General features: G+C 37.4%; 1 pseudogene; it reads left to right on the forward strand.

The window, feature by feature from the left end:
- The first annotated feature begins 311 nt into the window (after positions 1 to 311).
- Positions 312 to 417, forward strand: LOC127668267 (uncharacterized; annotated as a pseudogene).
- The last annotated feature ends 9,627 nt before the right edge of the window (positions 418 to 10,044 follow it).

A 10,044-nucleotide genomic window follows, 5' to 3' on the forward strand; every position in this document is an offset into this window, starting at 1 on the left:
ACTATGCAAGTCACTGCCATATTCACACAAGGGGTGAGATTTTATTGTAAATGCATCCCTAAAATAATCAGAGATTAATTACAATCTCAAAGATATTGTACACTTTCATTCTACATTGCACAATTGTACAGAGAATAATATATTAGCACTGGATTAATGTACACCTCCCTTCAAACAAATGTAGTACTAAAAGTATCAAAACTATTTTAATTTTCTAAAGTTTATTTTAAGAAATAAGTACTTATTATTGGGTACTTATATGTACTTTGTGTATATGTATGTCTATAAATATGCTTATGAAAGTTAAAAGATCTGCCCCTAGAATCATTGCAGGTGTGGCTGCTCTATAACATGTGCATCAGAAGGGGGCAAAGAGGAAAGACCTACAAACATCTGAATGATTAGTAGCCTAACATTCCTAGAACAAAAAGAGAACCTGAGACAATCACCAACAAGTACCATGGGTCCTGGTTAGGGAGCTAGCCTGAGATGACCAGCAGTCTGCTGCCTTGCAGGCCTAAACAGGGACAGATCATGTGCCAGATGACCCATTCCAGGATCCATAAAGCATAAACAGAGTATAGCATCCTGAAATCATACCTGAGATGACCACAGACACCCAGAGACCCCCAGGTGCCACTAAAGGGGACAAGTAAGTGGTAGAGAAATAAAAAAGAAAAAGAAATATAAGGATGTGGGCACAATAAAAAGAGGCAGAATTGTAAACTAAAGGGTAGTGATGAATAGCCTGATGTGAGTAGCTAGTAATGCCACCTGGGACCATGGTAGGTTTCTGGCCTGTGCTGCCACCAGGGTCCATGTCTTGGTCTAAGGCTCTGCTGCATCAGGGATCTCTTATGACCAAAGACCAGATGGATCTCTGTGGTCTGGGCTGCCACTATGAGATATGTTGATGTCTGAGGGCTGTGTAGAACTGGCCCCACCCATCACCTTGACATCATGGGTAAGCTGGCCTTGGGAGCATAAAAACAAGGAAGCTCTCCATGCCCCTCATCTGTTGTAGCACTCAGAAAATGCCCTACACCTAACCTGGACAGCACAGTAGAGCTGTCCTGAATGTGTGGGCTTCCAGTGATCCAGCCCCATGGGAGTTTGGGAGAGCCAGCACTGCCACTTATCTGAGGGATTGTGGCTTCTGCAAGGGAGAGAGATCCTTCTGCTCCCTTTACCTTCTTTGCCTGGAGTGGATGGAAACAGTGACTCCAATAAGGTCATGAAAGGAGGAGAACTGTCTCTGTCACTCACCTGTTGCAGCACTCAGAAGACCTTATACCTTGCCTGGGCGGCAGGATAAAGCTGACCCTGGTTGCAGGTGCTGTTGATGAGATGGTTCTGAGGTGATGAGAGCAAGAGATCCAGTGAGCTAACCAGCTCACATACCTTTCAGTCCCAGTTCCAGGACTTTGAATTGATCCACTTCAATACCTACCCCATTGATGAATGCCTGGGTTCATGAACAGGACAAAGCTATATATCCAGAGCTACAGTATCTCCATGACACAGGGCAACAATAGGATATCCAAGAGGTATCCCAGTGAGGTTCCAGTATTGATAGAGTAGCAGAAACCAGTAGATTCATACCAGACCAATGAGTCATTGCAATACACATTAGCAAGTAATATGGGCAAAAGGGTATTGAAGTATAAACTTCTAGTTTCTTTGGAAAGTTCGTTATGTCAAATGATGTTTTCTGGGGCACACAGGTGAAATGTTTTGCTAAAGCACGTGAAAAGAATTTTTTCCTGAGGCAGACACAAGTGAAAGGATGTTTTGATATAACAAGCACATGAAAGGAATCTTTTGGCCCAGTGGAATAGGAAATGCTCTCATCCAAGGAACAATCACTCTTTGGCTCCCACATTGTGGCCACCTGTGGCTCCATCATTTCTTCTGTGAGTTCCTCACCATAATTAAGTTTGCCTGTGTGGACATTCACTCCAATGAGGTCCAAGTCTTTGAAACCTCATTGGTCTTGCTTCTCTCACTGATACTGATGTCCTGTAGAAATATACCCAAGGTAGTTATAAGAATCAAGTCATTCCAGGCTTGGTGCAGAGCCTGGGCACATGTCAAGTTCACTTGATGGTGGTATCCCTCTTCTACAGGAGCATCAAAGCCATCTACATTCAGTCAAACTGTTCATATGCCACACAATGGGACGTTCATCTTTTTCTTCTATACTGTTATGACCCTATATTAAATTATTTCTTTTATCTTTTGAGATTATAATTTCATTGTTTGCCCCTCTAAACCCTCCCATATGCCCCTCCTTGTTCAGTGCTGTGGTAGTTTGAATATGCTTGGTCCATGGAGTGGAACTATTAGGAGGTTGGAGTAGATGTGGCCTTGTTGGAAGAAGTGTGTCAGTGTGGAGGTGGACTTTAAGAACCTCCTCCTAGCCGCCTGGAAGACAGTCCTCTCCTGACTGCCTTTGGACCAAGATATAGAACTCTCAGCTTCTTCTCCAGCACCCTGTCTGCCTGGATCTGCCATTCTTCCTCTATGATGATAATGGACTAAGCCTCTCAATGTGTAAGCCAACCCTAATTAAATGTTTGCCTTTATAAGAGATACCTTGCTCATAGTTTCTCTTCACAGCAATGGAACCCTTAGCTGAGACAAGTGTGTTCTACTTGATTTTAATGATAGAAATACTTCCAATACTGATGCTCTGTGTGTGGAAATAAATAGCAGCACCTGGAATAGGAAAGACCGAGGTCTTAACTGCTTCATTCCTAACATGAGTCCAACTTTATGCTGTATTGCAATAGTTAGAAAATATTCAGCAAGGAGTCAGTATGTAACATGTATTATCAATAAACTGTTTCTCATCCTAGCAAAACTCATACTGTCAAAGAGAGGACATGGCCTTGATGTACACAAAAATGTTTTCCATAGATAAAGTATGCAAGCAGTTACTAGTCATTACTGATGCCAAACTCAACCCATATTAATCTGTGTTATTATAAGAATTTTTAATAATCAAACAGATTAGGCTTTATCCATCTTAAATATGCTTGTTAGATATTTTATATAAATGTGTATGTTTATGAAAGTTTGTTAGATATTTTATATAAATGTGTATGTTTATGAAGGTTTGCTGTGATGGGATTGACTCAGTGCAATTTAATTGTGGTGACTTCTTTGTAGCATTAGGTTTGATTTCCATGATTTCTGATTTACATAGTGTGGCAAAGATGCATTCTTCACACTGACACGAACTCAAACTCTAAAGGACATTCTCACCAGACAGCATGGTTTATCCCCTATGTTTAGTCATCTAGTTCTCCACCCGCCCCCATCATGGAGGTTGTTCACCCAGTAAAGCTGTAACACACGACACTTAACTTATTCCTGTAAAGATATACTAGCATGATCCACTTTCACCTTATATTTTCCAACTTTGTTTTTCTTATACTTAATTTTATACTTATGAATTATTTATTTCCCTATTATCTTCTGCTACCTGATTGCAATTTTCTGGTATCTATGCATAGTTCCTTCTATTAAACTCAATCAATAATAACTTTATATGATATAAAATGTGTAACCTTTTGCTATTTAGTATTGTTTGAAAAAAAACATGAAGGTAAAGAATGGCTACTCAAAATATCAACTATTTATCATTCAATAAGTAATAGTTTTAAAACCTCTCTAAGTACATCACTGGAAGCAACTAGAAGATACATGAATTACCCATATTAATACATAGTACTCCGGGGAAGATATCATGAACAAGAAAAAAACTTAAGTCAAAATACATATAGTGTTAAGTTTACTGACTTGGGGTTTTTGAGGAATTAGTAGTAAATGATGTATTTTCCATTGGCTGCTATTAATTTGCAGATGATATAATTGCAAATATATGCAAATAGAATTAACTTGTTGTCTAGTTAAGAATATTCTGAATTTGCCGAAGGACAGAGAACACATTTCTAAAGAATGGAAGTCAAGTCCTTGACTTGTAATGATAAAGGTCAGAAATTGACCCCACATTGCACCTCACACTTTTATCACTGTAACTAGACAAATATCTGTTAAATGTTTCTCTTGATTCATCATCATAGTTATCCACATTAGTGGCTAAAAATGAGATGTGATCAAATATGATCTGTTAAAACAGAAGTGATAATTGTCATTCTATTAAAAGAATATAAATGTTCCAATGAATAAATGCCATTATAAATATTTAAGAATCTTTATAGACAGAAAGTAGCTGAGCACAGAGAATACATATACAGATTTCTGTAAGATGAGAATCAAATGAGAGGCAGTGAAACACTCACACTTAAAAAGGGCTGGGAGATGACAGCTAACTATCTGAAGATAATTAGGGTAAGGAAAAGGATACAATTAAGAATGAAGGAACTGGTATCACAGGATCTTAAAAGCAGGAGAAAAAGATAAAATCCATGTTTGAAGACAGAGTGTGTTGTGAAACTAAAATCATAATTTAAAACTTTATCTAAAACATGGATAGTCTCCAGGTCCACACACCCAGATAAGGGTTCTCTGATGTCACAACATATGGAAGTAAAACTTGTCCTTCAAAGGCTCAGGGTCTGAAGCCTGTAGAACTCCTATACCTACCCTGCTAGGTCTGATTGACATACTATCAGTCAAGACTCTCCCAAATAAAGCATGCAGCTTTTACTTGAGTGTTTCTTCATTCTGCTCCCAGAACCCAAGCCCTGTAACATGTGTTTAAAAATCTAGAACAAAGGGCTAAAAATGATGTTGACACATGCCTCACATGATTCCCTGAGCATCATCAGGAATTCAGCAAGTATTGTCGTTCTGTTCATTTTGTGAATACATCATCTCACTTTTGAGTAGCACCTAGGACACAGGCTTTGGCATTAGTAGGCAGAACAAGAAAAAAACCTTCATGGACTTTTGACTGCTCTTGATGAGAGACCATTGATTTGATATGGTTATACATTACTGGTTTGTTTAAGTTTCCTACTTTGCCATTCTATCTTAAGGTGTGATTGTGTGTGTGTGTATGTGTGCCTTTGTGTGTGACTATGTACATACCTTGGAGACCATTTTAATTTTCTATCCATAAACTTGTTTTATTATGTTTAATGAATAAATGCATTACATTATAAATTTGTAATGAATAATCTCGAGATTGCTGAGCATTTAACATGCTGTATTCTGTGCTTATGTAAATAACACTGCATTGAAGATTTTTGTTCATCCACCTCTGCGTGAACCTATGGGAATCTGTTTCAGATGTTCGTTCCTGTGACATTTACAGATGACATAAAATCCAAAGCTGCTTTCCAAGATCTGTGCAGATATTATATAACCAATTTGATACAAAATGAAAATTTTTTGTTCATTTCCAATTTAAGTAAAAATTATATCCAACTTTAATTGTATTTTTACATATAAGGATAAATATTTTATTTTATATTTAATTGTTAAATAAAACCCTTTGCCTTAGTATTTGTTGTTTTTCCTGCTGTTACTTTAAAAAAATATGTATCTGTTGGCCTCTGACTATCCTATGCTTCACAGATGCTTTTGGAATTTGTCTGTTATTTCCTGTTTGCTCTCCCTATTTTATGATGTTCACCTCTTCATCTTTGAAGAAATTTAAATTTTATCAAAACATATCTCATTTAAGGCCTCAGAGTTTTTAGTGATATCACATCTTTGAGTGATCCTTTTTTCTCATTATTTCATTAATATATTAAATTTTTTATTGTGTTGTAATATGTAATATGGGATCTTAATTCTGAATGTTCCCAGAGATTTTTTAAATGAAATCGATACAACCACATTGTGTGGAAGGGATTTTTCTCCTTGATGATGTGAGATCCACATTCAACACAATGAATTTTCACATGAACTTCAGTTCATAGAATGTGAAAAAAAAACTAAATTACGTCTAGTATATAAGTCAAGAGTAAAAATAAGGAGCCTGGAGCCAGGGTGGCAAAAATTCAACACTGCCTAAATGATGAATAGTCTCCAGGGCTACAAAAACGGATAAATAATCGAATATCTCTTTATAATAGTCATACTTAGAAACATTTCACAACTGTATGAAGTTGCACTACTTTTCTCAAAACAGTAAGGACATATGAAGGGAAGTTTATCTATTACTAGTTCCAAGTTAGAAATTCTCTAATTTGATCAGGTCTTATTTGAGTTATTTTGATTTATTCTTTACTGACTCTAAAGTTTATGTTTTGTTTTAATTTCTTTTTGTTGTTGGTTTCTGGGATTTTCTTTCTTTCTGGTCCCTCTGGTTCTTTTCTTCTGAACATGCTGGCCAACAATGGTGATAATTATGCCGAACCTCAAGGTTTAAAACAGGATGCAACTAAGAAAATGAGGGAAACCTCCCTGTTGATCTGTGGGGTCAGAAAACTGTCGTAAATTGGAGTTGGCTACTTAAATTTGGCCTTTTCACAGATCAGAAAGTAGGAATTTAAATAGAATCAGGTCTACATGCCTTTATCTGAGCCACAGGTCATTCTCCTTCCATTCCTGATCATTCTGCACAAATTCTATAGACAGGAAAACACAGGAGGGATCTGGAGAGGGGAGGTGAGTTAAGCCAGACATTTAATTTTGCTCTTGCTCCCAGGAAAGGAATGTAAAAAAAAATAAAACAATAATTTTAAACTGAAAGTTTAATTCTTTCTAGTCATCCACATTTTCATTTTAAGAAGTATGAAAACTGTCCTGATACTGAATTTAAAACCTAATATTATTCAATCTTTGGTTTTGAATTTGTGTGCACAAACTTGAGCAAGTGCTGAATGTATTCTCTTTATACTTGTTTCTACTCTTTAACAGGAAAACCAATGATAATACTTATTTCAAGTATGGACATGAGAAGGATAATATGTGCAGATTTTATATATATATATAATATATATGTGTGTGTGTGTGTGTGTATGTGTGTATATATATTTAAATTTATAGGGAACCTGATATGTGCATTGTAGGATCCATAGATCCTTTTTACATTTTTATTAGGAGGCTATGAGAATATACATCATTGCTAATGCTATTTACATTCAGAACCTTGTATCCTCATTTAATATTTGTAGACGAACATTTTAGCACTTTCCAGATTGAATTGCTTGCATGTCAATGTTTGTGGGTGTTAAAATAGAGATATTTGTGTGCAAGCCTACTTAATACTAAAAGCCCATACATTTCAATAATTTTGAAGCTGTTTAAATCTGACAACTTAAAAAGGGGGCATCTAATAACCAAGTCACGAAGTTAAAAACATAGCAATATGGCTTGTTAGCAATAATGAGAGGCAGTGTAGAAAGTCAGGAGCACAGAACAATGTAAATATCTGAGATGGTTATCTCCTTCCTTAAGACCTAATATCAGACTTCCATCTCTGGACCCTTCATTCCCTTTCACACTTTATTTGTGCGACTAATCAGATACATCTTGCATATCTAATTCCTCCCTTCACGGGACCACAGCATATTTTTACTTCTGATTTAGGTAAATTAAGTTTCTCTAAACAGCATAATTATCTTATATATCAGAAAGGCAACAACTCCCCACCCCCATACCTTTCAAAGCAAATAAACTGGATTACCTAAGTTAGCTTTAATTGTCTCCCACATTTTACAGTTTTATTCTATCTTTCTGTGCTTCTATGTGACAAGCACTGATTTAAACATCTTCTGTGAGCCAGGCAGCAGCAGTATGGTCTTCAAATGAGTCTTTTATAATATATATAAAATATATTATATAATATATGTAATATGTTATATAGTATACATAACTATAAATATAATTTATATTTTTATATGTATGTATATTTATAATTATATATAGTCTATATTACATATTATAATTCAACATTTATATATTTTATATCATATAACAAAAAAATCAGTTACTATAAATTATAATTATATAATTTAATATTATTGGAAACTGCCCATGCTTACCTCAGAAACTCAATAGTAATTATAAACAGAAACTAAAGCATTTACCTATTTGGAGAGAAATGGTTGGAAAATGTAATGACTGGGAAAATGGTGTGATAATCACTGAGAAACACAGTAAAAAAAAACTTTGGCTTTTATTTACAATTTAGAAAAATACTATGAAATTTTCAGACTCAAAAATGATATTCTGAATGCAGACTGTCTTAGTCAGGGTTTCTATTCCTGCACAAACATCATGACCAAGAAGCAAGTTGGGGAGGAAAGGGTGTATTCAGCTTACACTTCCACACAGTTATTCATCATCAAAGGAAGTCAGGACTACAACTCAAGCAGGTCAGGAAGCAGGAGCTGATGCAGAGACCATGGAGGGATGTTTCTTACTCACTTGCTTCCCCTGGCTTGCTCAGCCTGCTCTCTTATAGTAACCCAAGACTACCATTCCAGAGATGGCACCACCCCATCTCTGGGGCCCTCCCCTCTTGAGCACTAACTGAGAAAATGCCACACAGTTGGATCTCATGGAGGCACTTCCCCAACTGAAGCTCCTTTCTCTGTGATAACTCCAGCCTGTGTCAAGTTGACACAAAACCAGCCAGTACAATTGACCCCTTGTCAACTTGACACACAAACACATCACTATTAAGCCTCAACTCTTACTTTCTTATTCATCCCCAATATCTAAATAACTTTAAAAGTCCCACAATCTTTACATATTAAAAGTTCAATCTCTTTAAAATAGCCAATATCTTTTAAAATTCAAAGCCTCTCAAAAAATTCAAAGTCTCTTAACTGTGGGTTCCACTAAAATGCCTTCTTATTTCAAGAGGGAAAATTATCAGGGCACAGGCACAATCAAAAGCAAAATAAAGCGCCAACCTTCCAATGTCTGGAATCTATCCAAGATCTTCTAGGCTCCTCCAAGGACTTGGGTCACTTCTCCAGTTCTGCCCTTTGTAGCACATACCTTGTCTTCTAGGCTCCAGATGCTAGTACCATTGTTGCTACTGTCCTTGATGGTCATATCATGGTACTGGCATTTCCTAAACACTACCATCTTCTGCTGTAATTAGGCTTCACCAATAACCTCTCATAGGCTCTCTTCATAGTGCCAAGCCTCAACTCCTTTGCATGACCCCTTCAATCCTGGGCCATCAATTGCACCTGAGGCTGCACCTTCACCAGTGTCCTTCCGTGGCCTCTCACAGTGCTGAGCCTCAGCTGCTCTCCATAACCCCTTCATGCCTTCCAAATCAGTACCACCTGGGTGACTCTTACACATTACCAAGTCCAGCCACAGCATAAGGCGTTCTTGGCTATCTCTGGAACACAGCCTTTGTGCTTTCAGAAAACACTTCCCAGAAGATTTCACCTCAGTGATGCTGGTCCCTTCTTAAATGCCACTAATTTCTTAGTTTCAGATAAGCAGTACCAACAGTCCCAGTAATGCAAAGTTTTCACTTTAGTAGTTCTGGAATATTGTTAATCACAGATGATTCTTCAACTCCAGCAAACCAAAACCACAGAATCTTCACAATCAAAATAGCAATGGCCCTGATAAAAGTCTCTAATCTTTCCTCTGAAATTTCACGAGCCAGGCCTCCATCTTCTGCACTGTTCTCAACATTATCTTCCAAGTTCCTACACAACATCCCACAGAGCTCTTAACACCAAATGGATCTTCTAGCCCAAAGTTCCAAAGTCCTTCCACAGTCCTCCCGAAAACATGGTCAGGTTGTCACAGAAATACCACACTATCCTGGTACCAATTTGTCTTAGGGTTTCTATTCCTGCACAAACATCATGACCAAGAAGTAAGTTGGGAAGGAACGGGTTTATTCAGCTTATACTTCCACACTGCTGTTCATCACCAAAGGAAGTCAGGGCAGGAACTCAAGCAGGTCAGGAAGCAGGAGCTGATGCAGAGGCCACGAAGGGATGTTTCTTTCTAGCTAGCTTCCCCTGGCTTGATCAGCTTGCTTTCTTATAGAACCCAAGACATCCTGCCTAGAGATGGTACCACCCACAAGGGGCCCTCCCTCCTTGATCACTAATTGAGAAAATGCCCACAGCTGGATCTCAT

This window comes from Apodemus sylvaticus, chromosome 17, assembly GCF_947179515.1.
Source record: "Apodemus sylvaticus chromosome 17, mApoSyl1.1, whole genome shotgun sequence".
Classification (NCBI taxonomy): Eukaryota; Metazoa; Chordata; class Mammalia; order Rodentia; family Muridae; genus Apodemus; species Apodemus sylvaticus.